Raw genomic sequence first — 19,384 nt, 5'->3', positions numbered from 1 at the left:
GCTGTTATGGATTCGAAATATGGGACGCAACATAGGACAAGTTTTATCCAGATTTTGGAATGGAAATCATGTATGATCAACTGTTCGTGTTTTCATTATATCTTTTTGTACAAAATATATTTTGTGGTGATTCTTTATTATTTGCAACCTTAAGAGATGTACCTACATACGAAAGATATAAAGTCCAATTTTTTTTTCATTTTCCTCTTCAAAACTAAGTTGAGACTAGAGGTACCAGGCTGGACAGATTCACTGTTTTGGGAGCATAGTTGTATTTCTACATGCTAGGCTTACTTGTGATAATGATCCTGTTTTACGTCAGTACTATTGATATTCGAGGGAATACTTGAAGCTAGTCATTGTAGACAGAGTTTTTTGGGAGCTTTATGGGAAGATCACATTTGCATATAGGCATCTATAGTTGCATAAATCTTGGGACTTGTACATGATCTATATGTTTTACATTTACATGATACTTTGAAGGTTAATTTAATCATGTCACCATGGGTTTTAAAATAAGTATGGACTACATGTTTTACTGTTTTTGGGTGTGTAAACCAAGTGTTGTAATTCATTAAATTTACAGTTTATTTTGAATGTTTGTATGAAGCATGAACCAAACAAGCTTTGGTACCCCGAAGTTGGTAATGATTTATAACGTGTTTTGTAGTAGTATAGATAATACATGAAAATCTCTTAGCGTATTTTTTTAAAATTATTTTGAAAGATTCTTCCGCCATAAATTGGGACTCTTGTCTTGTTTAGACTTGAGATCAACAAAATTTCTAAATGACAAGCCTTTATACCTTTAACTTGTTATTTTGGACTAAATTCCTCTATTGAATTATAATTTATATATCTTAGATTAATCCCTTTTAAATGTGAAAGTATTATATTAGCTTTCTTGTTAAGTAGTAACAACCTTCCAAGAGGGTCGTTACAAGTATTGGTTTCAAAACCTAGGTTTGTGGTTCTAGGGATTTTGTTGTGAATTAGTTGTATAGTCGTTTCGCTTTTGAAAAGGTTCTTGTTATATTATTTGGTCACTTACATAGTTTATAATTTATTTATTTTTGCATGTATAGTGCACGTGCATAATGTACATGTCCCTAATGCAACGTGATCTTCCCTTTTTAAGGAAAAATAAGTTATGGCCTCTTTTTCTTATAGACCATAATAAACACCTTCGAATTGTTTTGCAATTTTTGAAGGAGAAAGAACTTTACGCTAAAACTTTCCAAGTGTGAATTTTAGCTTAATGAAGTGGATTTTCTGGGACATGTTGTATCAACCGAAGGTGTAAAGGTTGATCTTAGTAAAAAAAATTCAAGTAATTGTTGAACAGAGACCTCCCAAAATTCTGAGTGAGGTAAGAGATTTATTAGGCTTAGCAGGGTGCTATTGAAGATTTGTGAAAGGGTTCTCCATTATTGCCTCCCCTTAGACTAAATTTTTGAAGAAGGAAGTAAAGTTTACTTGGGATGACAAATGCCAAGAGATCTTTGAAACTCTCAAATCCTTGTTGACACAAGTTCCAATATTTACTTTACCAATTGAGGTGAAATAGTATGTAATATATAGTGATGCTTCTCATCGAGGTCTGTGATGTGTTTTGATGCAAGAAGGGAAATTTATTTCTTATGCTTCTCGGAAATTAAAACCACATGAATTGTGTTACCCTAATCATGATCTTGAACTTGCTTCTATAGTGTTTGCTTGAAACGTATGGCGCCATTATTTGTATGGAGAAAAATGTCATATATTCACTGATCACAAGAGCTTAAAGTACTTGGATACACAGAAGGAGCTGAACATAAGAAAACGTAGATGGCTTGAAATAATCAAGGATTATGACTACACGATTTACTATAATCCAGGTAAAGCTAATGTGGTGGCTGATGGCTTAAGTCGAAAAAACCTTTGTAAGCTTAGCTTTGTGTCCATTGCCCTTACTTCTTGAGTTAAGAGTCATGAATATCGATTTTTAACTTGATTCAAATGGTTTAGTTATTGCTAATTTGCAAGTCAAACCAATATTACTTGAACAGGTGAAAGAAGCTCAAAAGTTAGATGAGAGACTCATAAAATTGACTAGAGAAGTTCAAAATGGGGAAAAACTTGATTTTGTATTAACGGTGGATAGTACCTTCTTTTATCAAAATAGGTTATGTGTCCCTAATGATGAAAAATTGAGAAGAAAAATCATGAATGAAGCACATACATCGTCATATGCAATGCATCCTATAGGTACAAAGATGCACCAGACCATCAAAGAACATTATTGGTGAAATGGTATGAAGAGAGACATTGTGGAAGTCATTTCAAAATGTTTGGTTTTTCAGCAAGTAAAGATAGAACACCAGGTCCCAGTTGGTTTGCAACAACCTTTGCCGATGCCAGAATGGTAATGGGAGAGAATAACTATGGACTTTGTTTCTGGAGTTCCTCGCACTCCTAGAAATCATAATGCAATATGGGTGATAGTGGATAGGCTAACAAAGAGTGCTCACTTTTTAGTAATCAAGATGGATTAGTCACTTGAGCATTTAGCTGAATTATACATTAATGAGATTGTAAGACTACACGAGATCCCTTTGTCTATTGTATCTGATCGAGACCCAAGGTTTACATCTAGATTTTAAGGTACCTTGCAGGAAGCCATGGGTACTAAGTTGAAATTTAGCAGTTCATTCCATCCTCAAACAGATGGTCCGTCGGAAAGAGTGATACAAATTTTGGAGGATATGCTTCGAGCTTGTATTATGGAGTTTTAAGGTAGTTGGGACAAACACTTGGCTTTGATAGAATTTGCATATAATAATAGCTACCAATCGAATATTGGAATGCATCCCTATGAAGCCTTACTGAAGAAAATGTCGGACCCCTCTTTGTTGGAGTGAAGTTGGTAAAGAAAGTTTATTGCTCCTAAAATTGTGCAAAAAAAATGGAAGACAAGGTAAAAATAATGAAGGATCGTCTAAAGATTTCTTCGGATAGAAAAAAGTTGTATGCTGATCTTAGAAGGCGTGACATTGAGTGTAAAGTTGGAGATAAAGTATTCTTCAAGGTGTCTCTATGGAAAAAGATTATGAGATTTGGTAAGAAGGGAAAACTTAGTCCCCGATTTATTGAACCTTATGAGATACTTGAAAGAGTCGGACCAGTTGCATATAAATTAGCTTTTCTACCTGAGTTAGACAAGATCCACAATGTCTTTCATGTGTATATGCTGAGAAGATATCGTTCTGATCCATCTCTGTTGAGATTACTCAGTAGTCTGTTATCAATTCTTATCAAGTTGTTAGAGTAGATATCATTTGATTCAATCTTTTCCATAAGATTAGATTAAGTTGTTAAAGTAGTTCCTTAGATTTAGTCAAGTTAGTTACATATTATGTTTTTATAGTTGTCCCTTAGAATTAGTCAAGTTAGTTCCATCTTACTTATATTTAATGTGATGTTACAATTGAATAAGATTATTCAAGTTTGCTATGATTCTCAATCTCTTTATGGTTTCAGAGCCCCTCTAAAACTCTCACGAGTCTGATCCAATTTTTTTTTATCTCCCTCTTTGCGTCCAAACATGGTTTTTCCTGCTACCACCAGTGACATTGTTGCTGCAGTTCCGACTACCACTCATGTGGTACAGTTCAATCCAGTTGCCCAATTACCTATCAAACTGCAAGGTAACCTCAACTTTGCCACCTGGAAGGCACAACTAGTCATGCTACTCAATGGACACAAGCTCCTTGGGCATCTCACTAGTGCCAAATCTGCTCCGCCAACCACTATCACACAAACTGATAGTACCATCTCAAGTCCTGAATATGAGATGTGGTTTTGACAAGACCAACTAATTCAACAAGCAATGATGGCATCCGTTGACCCCAATATTCCTCCCACAGTTGCAACTGCCTCTTCGACAAAAATAGCATGGGATCTCCTTCATACATCGTATGCCAATAAAAGTCATACTCGCATCTTCTGCTTGCGAGATCAATTGCAAAACTTGAAAAAGGCCTCCAAGACAGTTGCTACTTACCTACAGGAAATCAAATCAATTGTTGGTGCTCTCAAAGTAGCAGGCTCTCCGGTGGCTGATGATGAACTAGCAGTCAAGATCTTAAGTGGCCTAGGTCATGAGTACTGTGAAATCACTGCCGCTATAAAAGCACGCGACACAGCCCTAAGCTTTGAGAAGCTATTCCAGAAACTCACGGACCATGAACTCTTTCTCAGACATCAAGATATTGACAGGTCATCCTCTATCATCACGACTGCAGTTGCACAAAGGACCAACTTTAAGCCTCAACATCAGAAGAATAATCATCGTATCCCCAATTAATCTTCGAAACCACAAGCTCCGCGATAGGCCGTCTCTGGAAATCAACAAAATATGAGACAACCCAGGCAAGCGGTGAAATACCAACTTTGCCAAAAGATCGGTCACACAGCTAATGTGTGTCGCTCAAAATCACACAACCACTTTGAAGCTAAGGTCAACTTTGTGTCGAATCATCCAACATATGCAAATCCTTGGATCCTTGATTCTGGAGCAACCCATCATATCACCACTGATTCAGATAATCTTGAAGAATACACAGGCAATGAGGAAGTGTCCATGGGTGACGGTAAAATTATTCCCATTATTCACACTGGTTTAACTCAAATTAAGGCTTCTAACTACAATTTCATGCTCTCTAATAGTCTTTGTGCTCCAGCTATAAAAAAGAACCTTATTTCTGTTGCTAAGTTTTGCACTGACAATCTAACCTCGATCGAATTTTCTCCACACTCTTTTCTTGTGAAGGATCTCAAAACATGGAGACTACTGGTACAAGGCTGGAATAAACATGGACTCTATGAGTGGTCCCAGAGGGATCATATGTCACCTTCCGCCAACTTCACCTCCACCAAAGTTTCTCGTCAACTGTGGCACTGTCGCTTGGGTCACCCTCTTATGAAAATCTTAGACTTAGTACTGAATAAATTTTCAGTTTCCTTTTTCACCAAAGAAAAGTTTCAATTTTGTAATTATTGCTCATCAAATAAATCTCATCGTTTTCCATTTCAACGACTCACTTTAAATAGTAATGCACCACTTCACACTTTGTTTAGGGATTTATGGGGTCTATCACCCATTTTATCCATTGATAAAAAGTTGTATTACTGCATTTTTTGTTGATCATTACACCAAATATACTTGGTTGTATACAATCAAAAACAAAAGTGAAGTCGTTTCAATTTTTGCGCAATTTCATCCTTTAGTGGAAAAAAATTTTAAACACAAAATTGTCTCACTTTATACTGATGGAAGGGGTGAATACATAGGTCTTAAACACTACCTACAATTTAATCTCCCCACTCTACATACCCCAATGAGTTGCCATAGCAGAACGACGACATCGTCACATTGTCGAAACAACTTGAACTCTTCTCAATGAAGCCACACTACCATCTGAACTATGGTCTTTTTCCTCTCACCATGTTGTCTATCTCATATATAGACTCCTTACACCTGGCCTGAATAATGATTCTCCTTATCAATAATTATTTGGCGAACCTCCAAAATACTCTTCGCTAAAATTTTTTGGTTGTCTTTGTTATCCATGGCTTAAACCATATACACAAAATAAATTTCAGCCTAGATTTACACTGTGTGTCTACTTAGGAGTTTCTATTGTTCATCATGCACACCTCTGTTTTGATCCAGTACACTCAAAAATATTCGTTAGTGGTGATGTTCAATTTTGTGAAAATATTTTTCCTTTTACTCAAATGTTCTCACACTTGAAAAATAAGTTTTCCACGTTAAAATGGGAAATCATAGAGTCCCAAGTTTGTAAGGATACTTATCCAGAAGTCCAATACAACTTGGACTCCAATCTCGTTCCAACTCTTCCGCCTCCTATTCCTATCCCTCTAACAGTTCCTTCTCATACAAACACTCCAGAGTCCATAATTGCAAGGGAACACCAGTAGTCTCCACTTCATCAGGTATGATTCCTATCGCTTCTCAACCTCCTTCACTACTTAATGATGCCTCCCACAACACCTCTCCCCCATTACCCGATTCCAGTCCTCCTTCACCAATATTGAACCAGCAGCCACCGAATCCTCCAGAAATTATGCCAACTGCCGCTGCCCCTCCACCCTCCGGAGTGGTCACAAGGTCCAAAAATAATATCTTCATACTAAAGAAACAATTCAGCTTCTTGGCTCACCTTTCTCCCACTCCAAATACCTTTAAGCAAGTCGTCAAGCACATTGAATGGAAGAATGCCATGAATCTGAAATACGAAGCCTTAATGAGAAAGCAAACTTGGGAACTAGTACCTAGAGACCCGATGAACAGTGTTGTTGATTTTAATTGGTTATTTCGCATTAAAAGGAAGATGATGGTTAAATTGATAGGTACAAGGTGGGAATAGTAGCAAAAGGTTTCACACAATGTCCAGGATTGGACTTTCATGAAACTTTCAGTCTGGTTGTCAAACCAACCCCCATCATAATTGTTCTTTCCATTGAAATTCAAAATAACTGGAATGTTTAGCATCTTGACGTGAAAAATGCATTTTTTCGAGGAAACTTACATGAGCAAGTATTCATGGCTCAACCGAAAGGCTATGTCAAGTCTGATTTTCCAAATCATGGATGTCATCTCGAAAAAGCCATTTATGGCCTAAAACAAGCTCCATGTGCCTAGTATGAAGCTCTCAAATCTCACTTGACTAAAATTGGGTTTGTTAAGTCTGAATCAGATTCTTCTCTGTTTCTTTTCACATCTGAAGTTGTTACGATGTATATTCTGGTGTATGTTGATGATATCCTCATTATTGGGAATTACCCAACCTTGGTCGCACATGTAATCAACTCTCTGGCTTACAAGTTCTCCCTAAAGAACCTTGGTGAACTCAAGTATTTTTTGGGGATCGAAGTCAAACATGTTCCAAATGGGATTGTCTTATCACAGTCCAGATACATACTTGAGATTCTCTCAGATGTGGATATGGCCGATTGTAAAGAAGTTACGATACCCATGTGCTCAAGTTCACCACCCAAAGCAGGTGATGGTACACCTCCTGCCGATGCAACCTTGTATCGATGCACTCTTGGTAAGTTGTAATACTTATCATTCATGCATCCTGATATTGCATTTATAGTTAACAAACTATCACAGTTCATGCAATGCCCGAGTCTGGAGCACTAGAAAGCAGTAAAAGGGTTCTTCGATAATTCAAAGCATCATCAATATCGTGTCTGCAAATCTCTCGCCGCTCTGATAGTAATCTGTATATGTACGCCGATGTTGATTGGGCAGGTGATCCCTGTGACAGAATCTCCACATCTAGTTACATACTCTTCTTGTGACCAAATCCTATATATTGGTCCTCTAAAAAGTAGCAATCAGTTGCTCGGTCTTCTACTAAAGTAGAATACAAATCGGTAGCCAATGCACTCTCTGAAATTACTTGGGTCCACAACCTGTTGAATGAGTTACGATATCAAGTCTCCTAAACGCCAAGCATTTTTTGTGATAACCTTGGTGTTTCATATCTCAGTAAAAACCAGTCTTCCATACTAAGATGAAGCACATTTCCATAGACTTTCATTACCTCCGCAACAGTGTGAACTCAGGTCGAGTGATAGTAAAATATCTTCCTGCCATGGATCAAATTGCTGACACTCTCACAAAGTCACTGCCCAAGCTAGCCTTCCTTCGATGTTTATCCAAGTTAGGCGTTGTTGCACCACAGCTAACTTGAGGGTGTGTGTTGAGATTACTCAATAGTCTGTTATCAATTCTTATCAAGTTGTTAGAGTAGATATCATTTGATTCAATCTTTTCCACAAGATTAAATTAAGTTGTTAAAGTAGTTTCTTAGATTTAGTCAAGTTAGTTACAAATTAAATTGTTAGAGTAGTCCCTTAGAATTAGTCAAGTTAGTTACATCTTACTTGTATTTAAGTTGATGTTACGATTGAATAAGATTTTTCAAGTTTTCTTTGATTCTCAAACTCTTTAATCCCATCTTCTTCCAGTTGAATCTATTGAGGTTAATCCTGACTTGACGTATAAAGAAGAACCTATCCTAATTCAAGCTTGTCAAGTAAAGCAACTTAGAAACAAGAGAATCCCCTTAGTAAAAATAATTTGGAGGAACCATTCTGGAAAAGAAGCTACCTGGGAGCGAGAAGAAGACGTGAGGACCCAATATACACGTTCTTTTGGGACTTGTATAAGGTAAATTTCTAGATGAAATTTCTTTGAAGGGGAGAGAGTTGTAACACCCCTAATTACTAACCAAGAATCGCATTTCGATACACCATTGCTTAATTACTACAATATGTTTTATTCTCATTTTGGGAACTTGAAATTTTGTGATATTTGAAAACTTGATCAACATAATTGTGATCGTAATTTAAGGGATTGTATTGGGGTATTTACGTAAAATTCTAATTAGGATTACCTATAACTTGAAAGGATGGTAAGGTATAAACATATAGGTATATATGTATGAATTTTGGGCAGCACCTTTGAAGGACTGCTGTATAAGTGATAAACATCACTTTTGTGACTATATTTTCACACCTCCTCTAGTAAAATTTGTTTCCCTGAAGTCTAAGAACCTTAGAACTTTATCTAAACAGCTTGTTCTTTAAAATCAGAAGAAAAAAACTTGGTCCTTTTTGCTGGAATTCGAGACACACCCTTCCCTTTGGTAAGTGATGAAATTTGTTTACGAGTTGGGTAGCATTTAGTTTTTTAAGCATATCTCGTTCTTTAGAACTTAGTTTACATTGAATAAATATGATTTTAAAAGATAATGCATATTCCTACAACTCTTATGTTTATATAAAACTCTAATTTAGTTGTTATATGTTCGAAATATATGATGCAACATATGATACGTTTTGTCCAGATTTTGGAATTAGAAATCCTGTATGATCAACTGTTAGTGTTTTCATTATATCTTTTTGTACAAAATATATTTTGCGGTGATTCTTTATTATTTTTCAACCTTAAGAGATGTACCTACATCTTCCGTGAAGGATATAAAGTCCAGTTTGTCCATTTTCCTCTTTAAAACTAAGTGGCGACTTGAGGTACTAGGCTGGATAGATTCATTGTTTTGGGAGCATAGTTATATTTGTACATGCTAGACTTACTTGTGATAATGATCCTATTTTACTTCAATATTATTGAGCTAATAGGAGTTAAAGAATTTATTTAATTATATTTTTAAGGTTATATATACTCGTGTACAAGTTGAGGACGTTGATACGTTGGTCGGTTTACGATTTGAACTCTTAAAGTTTTGTTGGGCTGTTTCTATGCTAAATCCCGAGGTTTGTGTAAATTGTACTTGTACTCTTATTATCTACTGTATATTTGAAGGGTTATCTCGATACCTTGGTTACTTCTTATCATGTTGTATTGTCGTATTGGTATTCTATGAGACTTTCAAGACACTTGTGTAACTCGCCCACCTATACAGATTGCTTGATCACCTGACATTCTTGTTGGGACTTTGTCCTTCTTGTGGATTTGATTTTGTCACTATTGTCATACCTATTGATTCGGATTATTTGCCATCTTGACACTGGATTTTTGGTTCGTCTTAAGTATGGAAGTTGTCCATTTTAAGTATGAACTAGGAAGCCATTTTTAATATGGCTCTTTATTCTCTTGATTATTGGGCTTCGACCCTTCCTGATACAGGGCTTCGGTCCTTCTTGATACTTGATTATGCTGGGTGTTACGATATGATGTATATATTGGGAGAGCCTTGGTATTGGATCTCTTGGGAAATGGTGTTGAGCGTTCTTGACATTTGGATCTTTAAATATCAAACTTGATACTCTTTATTTATTGTTTACTTGATTTATTTATTATGTTTCAATTGTACTGCCCATGACTTTGGAAAGGTAACTTGGTGAATCTAGCGGCTCCATGCATATTGTTTCTACACCACTAAGCTTTATGCTTAGCGATAGTTGTTTCTATCGTAGGGAACATTCAAGTGGATACTTGAAGCTGGCCATTGGAGAGAGAGCTTTATGGGAAGATCACATTTGCTTATAGGCATCTATAGTTGCACAAATCTTGGGATTGTACATGATCTATATGTTGTACATTTACATGAAATTTTAAAGGCTAATTTAATCATGTCACCATGGGTTGTTAAATAAGTATGACTACATGTTTTACTATTTTGGGGTGTGTAAACTCAAGTCTTGTAATGCATTAAATTTACAGTTTATTTTGAAGGTTTGTATGAAGCATGAACCAAACAAACTTCGGTACCCCGAAGTTGGTATTGATTTATAACGTGTCTTGTAGTAGTATAGATAATACATGAAAATCTCTTAGCGTATTTGTTTAAAATTATTTTGAAAGATTCTTCCGCCATAAATTGGGTCTCTTGTCTTGTTTAAACTTGAGATCAACTAAATTTCAAAATGACAAGCCTTTATACCTTTCACTTGTTATTTTTGGCTAAATTCGTCTATTGAATTATAAATTATATATCTTAGATTAATCCCTTTTAAATGTGCAAGTATTATATTAGCTTTTTTGTTAAGTAGTAGCAACCTTCCAAGACCGTTGTTACACCCGCCCAATTAGAAACTCTTGTATCCTTCTATATATAGTCCTAGATAAAAAGGAGTTACACTTATGGTGTGTTTGGTATGAAGGAAAATGTTTTCCATATTTTCTTGGAAAACAAGTGGATTTCTAACTTATTTTCTCATGTTTGGTTGGTGAGTAGAAAATATTTTCTAGTAATATTTTTAAAGTTTGGTTGGTGAATGAAAAATAATTTCCAGAAAATATCTTATACTTTTGGTTTGAGACTACAAAATACTCTTTAGGAAAATAATTTTTAACTTAAAAATTGAAATATTTCATGAGGGGGAGGATGAGGTGTAGGAATGACATAAAAATTGAAATTTTAAAAATTTGAAATATTTTTCAAAAATAATTATTTTTTAAAAGGTGTCTACGGGTGGTTTGGGGGGAGGAGGCATAAATAATGAAATTCTTAATTTTTGAACAACTTTTCAAATTATTTTTTAAAAAAAAAAATTGACGGGGGGTTGTTGTGGGGTAAAGGGGTAGGGATGGCGTAAAAATGTAAATTTTAGAATTTGAAATATTTTTCAAAAATAAATTTTTTGATGAGGGTGGAGGGGAGGAGGGTGGGAGTTGGGGTGGGGTGACATAAAAAATAATTTTTAAAAAATTTGAAATATTTTTCAAAAATAATTTTTTTTCTTTTTAAATTGACGGGGGTGGCCCAGGGTGGGGGTTTGATGTGTGTGTGTGGGCGGGGGGGGGGGGGGTTAAAGGTGGGGGTGACAAAAAAATGAAACTTTAAAATTGGTACTATTTTTCAAAAATATTTGCCCCGGGGTGGAGGGGAGGGGGTCGCAGGGTCAGGGTTGGCGTCGGGTAAAAATGAATTTTAAAATTCTGAAATAATTTTGCCAAACAATTTTTTTTGTTGTGGGAGGGGATAGGGTGGTAAGGGTTGAGTGATGTAAAAATCCTAAAATTTTAAATATTCTTCATAAATAATTTTCTATTTTATTTAATGTTTTTTTGTTTTTGGGAGGGGGGATGGTTTGGGGGTAGGGTAAAAGATATTTGAAATTTGAAAAATAAGAAAATTTAAAAATTTTATTTTTATTTGGATGGAGAGGGTCTGGTACGAGATACGGAGTAGCGTAAGAAAAAATACATTGTAATTTAGGAATGAAGTGGAGTTTTGGAAAATGTTCCCTTAATTTTTGTAAGGAAAGTCATTTTCCTTAAATTTGAGGAAAATAAGTTGATTTGGAAAACCTTTTCCAAAAACTTTAAGCCAACCAAACATGGAAAAATTGGAAAATATTTTTCTTCATACCAAACACACCTTTAACTGAAAAAGATTTCTATCACTACCACTTAGCATCTATAAATATATGTTAGTCTTTTACTTCTTTCTTTATCAACCTCAACAGTTTTGGAGCTTCTCTCTTCTTCTCTTTTTAGATCCTTTGGAGTTTGACGTCCAAGCAGTTTTCTTTTGTATTTTTTTTCACAATTTAATGAAGGTAATATTTGTATTTTGTGAAGACTATATATTAGAGAGTTTTATCGTAATACAATAATTTGATCTTTAAGTCTGAAGAAATGAATACTTATTTTTGTTATTTCCTATTTTTTTAAGTAAATTTTTTGAGGTTTGAGGACCATTTATTCAGCTAAAAATCCAAGGCCAAGGTCAAAAAAACAAAAGAAATAGTTAGACCCTAAGTTTGACCCGACCCAAACCAAAAAGGCAACTAGTCCCATTATAAGCAGCTCCTTTCAATTGTTGAAAAGTATCGAATACTCTTTTCAACGGCAGCATCGCTCTCTTGTGAGGATGTTTCTGTTGTGGTGTCGGTGGAATTCTCATCTTTGTTATCTTCTCTGGTGGGTGATCTTTTAGTTGGTGCCATGGATGCTTTGGTGGAGACTTCTGTCTATCATCATTATTGTTACTTGGTAATTAAGTCAGTCCCTTTACTTGTTTTTTCTCTCATCCATCGGGAAGCTGACTAGTTATGTGTCTTCTTAGATGGTCGAGGTTGATCCTCAAGGACCGGAGAGGAAGTGTTGGTGACCTCAGATCTGGAAGATTAGGTATGCCAAAAAAAATTCTTTCTTCAGTAGTGCCTTTAGCGGGTTCTGATTTTTGTCCTCTTTGTCTGGATGTTGATGGGTGGGTGGCAAGCTCTTATCTGCATCTTCTATTGGGGTTATCTGTTGTGCAATACTCCACTACCCTTTATTGGTGAAGATTTTCGGTAGCTAAAGTAGTTAGATCTAGCTAATTTTCTCACAGCTGTAATGTCCTCCCTAAGGCATACTCGTAAACTACTTTGGCTGTGTATAGTGATTCCATGTCTTAGATAGGTTCTGTAGTTATTGTTGCTTTCCATGTGACTTGTGATTTCCTTCATCCAGTATATTTTCTTCTTGTGTATTCTCATTGTTCCTGCCTTTGTATGTTGATATGCTTGTTTCTGATTATCAAATTAGGCATTTCTGTTTTTTCCATGTTGAGTAACCTTCTTGTGTTGCTTGGTAGCTCGTGAAAACTCTTGTATTCTATTGTGCATTGTGTTTCTATCACCTCATTAGCTAGGGAATCTACCACAATATTCCCTTCCCTAAAGATATGGCTGATTTGGGAATTTAGCTGTTGTAATCTTCTTCTGATGTCTTCTACCCTTTCCACTATTTCCCTTGGCACCTTCTACTGCTTTAGGATCATCCTCTTCAAATTTAATGAGTCTGTTTCTATAGTTATGTCCCTTAGGTCATTGAAGTAATAGTACTCTAGTTCCTTGATAACGCTCTACTACACTTCATCCGATTCTAAGAGTAGGATGTCGCTAACAAGTATCAACCCAACTAAGAGTTAGGGTCGATCCCATAGGGAGTGATACGGTAAATAATTCAATTACGAAGTAAAATGGTGTTCTAATCATTTGTAGATGTAGACTTTTTCGAAACAATTAACAAATGATAAAGGTTTGACAATTAATGTCAAATGGGGGGATTTGAGTGAACAGTTAACAACTACAAACAACTGGGAGTTAACAAGTATAGGAGATTTCTTGGGAGTGTGATCAATTGAATGTCAACTTCACAATATGGGTGATTATGATTTACTTGAAGTCATTGAATCTTTGTGGGTAGGCTAGGCTTTAGGTGCAATAGTTATTTCTCAATCAACAATCACGAATCGAGCGAGTTCTTTGGAACCTCGACAAGCACAACACATATAAACCTCCCAATACATCAATCAATCTACTTTTTCAAGCTATAGTAGGATTGCATTTAGACCCACTTTCTCAAACTAAGTCTACAATAATACAATCACTACGATCATCAACTACAAGTTTAACTCTAATACTTCTTTCTCAAGAAAGCTTAGAATGCTAAACTAGAATTGTATTTGCAACTACAATTCATCAATTAAAACTCAACGATTAATTGAACCCACTTCAAATCAACTATAAAATCAGTAAATACTAACACCCATAAGCTAATTGAAACATTCAATCACATAATCACACCCCAAAAGAAAGGGGGTTTTAGCCACACATAATAAAGAACAAAAAATCATTACCAACTATGTTTTCCATCAACTTGGGTAATAATTCACCAAGTCTCCAAAATGCTCAAATTGAAACACAAAATAAAATAAACCCTAAGGGCTCGTTTGGTAGAGTGTATAAGAATAATGCAAAATAGGGTGCATTAGTAATGCTTGCATTACTACGCTTGGATTAGTAATGCCTGCATTAGTTATGCAAGCATTATTTCTTATACATTGTTTGGTTTGATGTATCAGAAATAACAAATCTTGCATAATTTCTATTAAAAGAATATATGTTTACGAAAATACACTTCACACTTTATTTATTTGTACACTTCCTTTGCAATAAAGTTCTTTGCTAAATCATCAAAAAAGATTTCTTTGCTAAACCACCATTAACTTTTCTTTTTTTTCTTCTTCTTTTCAAAAAAAAAATTAAATAGTTGTACTATTGCGTAAAAATATTTTTGTGATTAAATTATATTGAAATTAAATTTTTATTTTAAAAAAAATAATACTTAAGAGGCCATAAAGCCTATTGAAACACTAACAAATTAAAAAAAAAAACTAAAAAGCAAATCAAAATAAAAATAAAAACTTATGGCAACAAAGAAAATGAAAAGGCTTTAACACTAGTTTTGTAATTATTTAATCTAATGCATGTTTTACTCGAAAATATAAATAAAAAAAATGACTGAGTTTTCAAAAAATCGATCAAACTTATGATTTAAGAGAAATCAAATTTCCAAAAGATCAGAGTCACCACATAATTTTTGGTAAAAATCAAGAAAAATGACAAGTTTTTAAAAAGATTAAGCAGATAAAATCAATTGAAAAAGGGTTCGAGTTCAAATGTACATACCGAGAAGGTGTTAGGCCCTCGGAATGTCCACTAACTTGCGGTTGACCGGCGATTTGACTAAAAATGACTTTGACTAATTTTTGAGAAAATATTAACGAAGTAAAAAGAAATTCGCTTTTTATTTATTTATTTATTACTATTATTTTTCTAGTTAATTATTTTGTGGGGAAATAAACTAAAGGGGGGGGGGGGTTTTCTAAAGGGAAACAAACATAAGCGACAAGACAAATAACAAAATTAAAGCTAAGTATAAAACATAAATACTTTAATTTAAATATATATATAAAGTGAAATGGCTATCTTGGGGAATTTAATTAAATTAAACCATGAACCAAATAAAAGTGTTAGTCAAATACAAATAAAAAAAGCAAAGGAAGGAAATATTAAAATCGGGCCTTTGGCCCAAATTCCCAAATCTTGGACTTGTCCTATTCTAAAGTTTACCCTAAAAATAATGGACTTTGGCCCATTTTCATGTCTAAATGCCAGCGTATACACTGATTGTATACCACCGTATATGGGTTGTATACTGGACTGTTTTCTTGTATACCAGCCCATACACTAAATACATACACTCTATTTCATATCCCGAACACCTGTAATTCCGTTTTTAACCATGTATACGCTATCCTTTGCCTTGTATATCATGTATAATGTTGTATACCAGTGTATCATAGCGTATATCGGCATGTGTATAGTCCATTTTGGACTTTTCCAAGACTTGTAAATCAGTTCCCGCCCCTGTAATTTCTTTCCTTTCATTCGAACAACTCGAAAAAATTCAACTAGATGCAAGGATAGATTCCAAAGGACTCGAATGGTGTCACATGTGGCAAAACGAAAGGAATAAGGAATTAGTACCCGAAAATAATAGAGTAATAATACACCTAAATAAATCATAGCAGCATCCTAAACTAATATATGGAAATTAATTCAATTGAGCTAAACAATGAACTTAAATAACAGAGTACAAGCTCCAAAATGCCTAGGCCCAAGTCATTCCAATGACAAAATAATGACTACTTAACACTTAATGGCCCACAACAACACATATATCCTCAAACCAATTTAATACATAAAATGCCTAAGTACTTAACACTTGAAAAAATATTTTGAATTTCATAAATTCAATTATTCCAAATCATTTGGAATTTAGGAAGCTCGATGATTAATTTATATTGTGGAGGTCCAAAATTGGGTGTCAACAACTGTCCCTCGCTTAACTTGGATTGATGAAAGAAATCTGAGGCAAATGAAATTGACGAATCCAATTTTGACCGACCACATCTTCATTTCATAGGAAAGAGTTTTGGTATGGATTTTGAAATATTGTCCGAACCCCTGTTAATGGGTTTCCTACATATCTCAGGCTATTTGAGAATTCAAGCCACTTGTTGTTCGATGCGCTTGATTTGACGCACTATTTTGAAAGAATTCAAAAGTAATCTTGATACCAAATTATGAAGGAACCAGAATGTGTGGGAATAAGATGTAATAGAGAATGTCAGAATACAATCGAGTTTTCAACATTGTGCCCGCCTACGTATCCTTAAACATTAGGAATCAAGTTGTTTGTAGTTCGACTCAATCGTTTGAAAAGAAAATCTAGTATGCAAGATAACATTTGACTCAGGAGGAGTGACAAATAAGTCGAGTATGAAAAAAAGGCTTACAAACTCTTAGCCATGCATATAGAGCTCTTCACATCCATAAGTAAGAACTTACACGGACATAATTTTCAAAGCTCTTGGTGTATTATTATTCGGATTGGAAAGATACCTCCGACGAAAATCAAAATTCTCCGGATGTAAAACTAAAACCGGTATCTAAAGAAAAACCCATATGCCTTCTGATAAGGGTGTGGTTTGATTGTGGTGGAAGTCACTCCTCAGCTTGCGTCCTAAGAGTTTGACACTCCTCTTTGGAATATGTCCCAGTTCGCTGCTAAGGAAAAGTTCCACTTTGTGATGCATCCTTGTTGATGTCGTTCGTACCTGTGGTTTGAACTGAGAATTCATCCTCTTGGATGCTCTCGACAAATACTGAGATAAAACTTTTTAGCATAAAAATGTAATTCAAATGGAGAGATAGCGTCTTTTACCATGTTGACACCTAGTCACTCTCCTTGAACATTTAACGTCAGTTCCTTCATCTTGATGTTAGGCCAATAAAACTTGTGTCTCATATTTGCAATATAATTCTTCTAATGTACTCTTCCTTTGATATCGAAATAATAAAATATAGACTGATGTAATATGTTGATGGCTCTCTTGATGACGTTCTTGCAAATGAAAATAATGATGATGATTCTTCAATGGTAAGATGATGATAATGATAGGATGATGTTGCTACTGCATCGATAGGACGATGATGATGCTATGATGATGATGATACTCCATCGATAGGATGATGATGATGCTACTCCATCGATAGGATGGTGATGATGCTGAAGAAAATCGGTCGGTAGGATAATATTGATGATCCATTGGTATGATAATGTTGATAATCCATTGGTAGGATAATGTTGATCCATTGGTAGGATAATGTTGTTCTATTGGTAGGATAATGATAATCCATTAGAAGGATAATGTCAATGAAGATCTGTCGATAGGATGATATTGATCTATTGGTAGGATGATGTTGATGATCCATTGGTAGGATAATGTTGATCCATTGGTAGGATAATGTTAATGATCCATTGGTAGGATAATGTTGATCCATTGATAGGATAGTGTTGATGATCCATTGGTAGGATAATGATGATCCATTGATATGATGATGTTGACGATTCATTGATAGGATAATGTTGATCCATCGATAAGATGATGCTACTTCATCGATATGATGATAATGTTCCATCGATAAAATGATGATTGACATTAATCCATTGATAGGATGATGATGATGAAGATCCATTGATAGAATGATGATAATAAAGATCCGTCGGTAGGATGATGATGATATTTCATTGATCAAATAACGATGATGTCCCTCTGGGTGATGGCATTATCTCATTTGATAATACCCTAGGAATATCCATCCGACAGTATTTAAGTAGATTGATAACTTGTGAGATCCAAAATTCATGCTCAACAATGTGATGTCATCAAACAAATGTATCGATGTGTTCTCCAAGTAAACTGATGAGTTCTCTTTCTTGCATTTTTGTCAGATAGGCACCAATTTTGATTTCTTTGATGCGTTCATCATTTTCCTGATTCACTATTCTGATCTCTTCTGAATTTGGCTTATCGTGACTTTCGAACTGTATGACCTCCTCAACCAGATGTTTAGGTACCATGAACATTTCATTGTAGTCCTCAAATTCGCCTTCATCTACCCCATTTTGTTCATTCCACTTGTGACATGACATGATATTGGCAGATTTGAAAATATTTTAACTGAAATTATAGACAGATACTATTAGATAGCAAATATAAGGCAAGTAAGGTAAATTTCTGCATTAAATGAGGTTTTCTTTTGAAACAAGAAATTTAGAATTTTGTCCATGACGATAAATCATTTTGTCTTTTTCAAAATATGAGGAGGGAGATTAAAACATAGTGAGGAAAAAATAGAGTAAAGGATAGATCTCGAGCCTTATTCGAAACAATCCAAATTTTAGAAATAACATAAAAAAAATTTATGTCCACCAAGACGAGCGAGGAATCAAGAGCGAAGTGGATGTCCTATTAGGCATTTTCTCATTTGACTCCGGTCTGGTATGACTGGTGTCTCGATCATTTCATCAAGCACAATATCACCTTCTTTGAGCCAATTTTTTATTCTTTCCCCTAGACCACTTTGCATTGGAAACGACTGATATAAATAAGACAATGATTTTGCGAAAGTTTGATCAAACTTCTTGTTCTAACCCTCCTTCGGCACTAAAGCAAAAGCTTGATGAGGTGCCATGATCACAAACTTGGATTTCTCTCTTTTGGTTGGAGAGGTTACAACTTTCCCAATTTTTTCAAGGTTGGCTGAGATTATAACTTTCTCCACATTCAAATCTTCTTCGACTTCAATCATATTATAGTCACCCCTCTATGATTTGGCATGGGGTTACTATTGACATTAGGAGTGGCAGTCTGACGAGTGACGACCTTTTAATCTATCAAGTCTTGAATTTTATACTTCAAGTTGATACAATCCTCAGTAATATGCCCAGCACCTCCTGAATGGTAAGCACAATGAAGATCGGGTCTATAAAGCTTGGAGTTGATATTGATATATTTTGGATCAATTGTTTGTATTAGGCCAACTTATTTCAATCTTTCAAAAAAATGTGTTCAGCTCTCAACCAAAGGAGTAAAGACTCTAGAAGGTTTCTTCTCAAGATTTGGGCGAGTAGGATAGTAATTATTTCCTGAGTGTGAAG

Source organism: Solanum verrucosum, unplaced genomic scaffold (genome assembly GCF_900185275.1).
Source record: "Solanum verrucosum unplaced genomic scaffold, falcon-dt-bn FXZP01000003.1, whole genome shotgun sequence".
Taxonomy (NCBI): domain Eukaryota; kingdom Viridiplantae; phylum Streptophyta; class Magnoliopsida; order Solanales; family Solanaceae; genus Solanum; species Solanum verrucosum.
Note: the sequence above shows the minus strand (reverse complement) of the source record.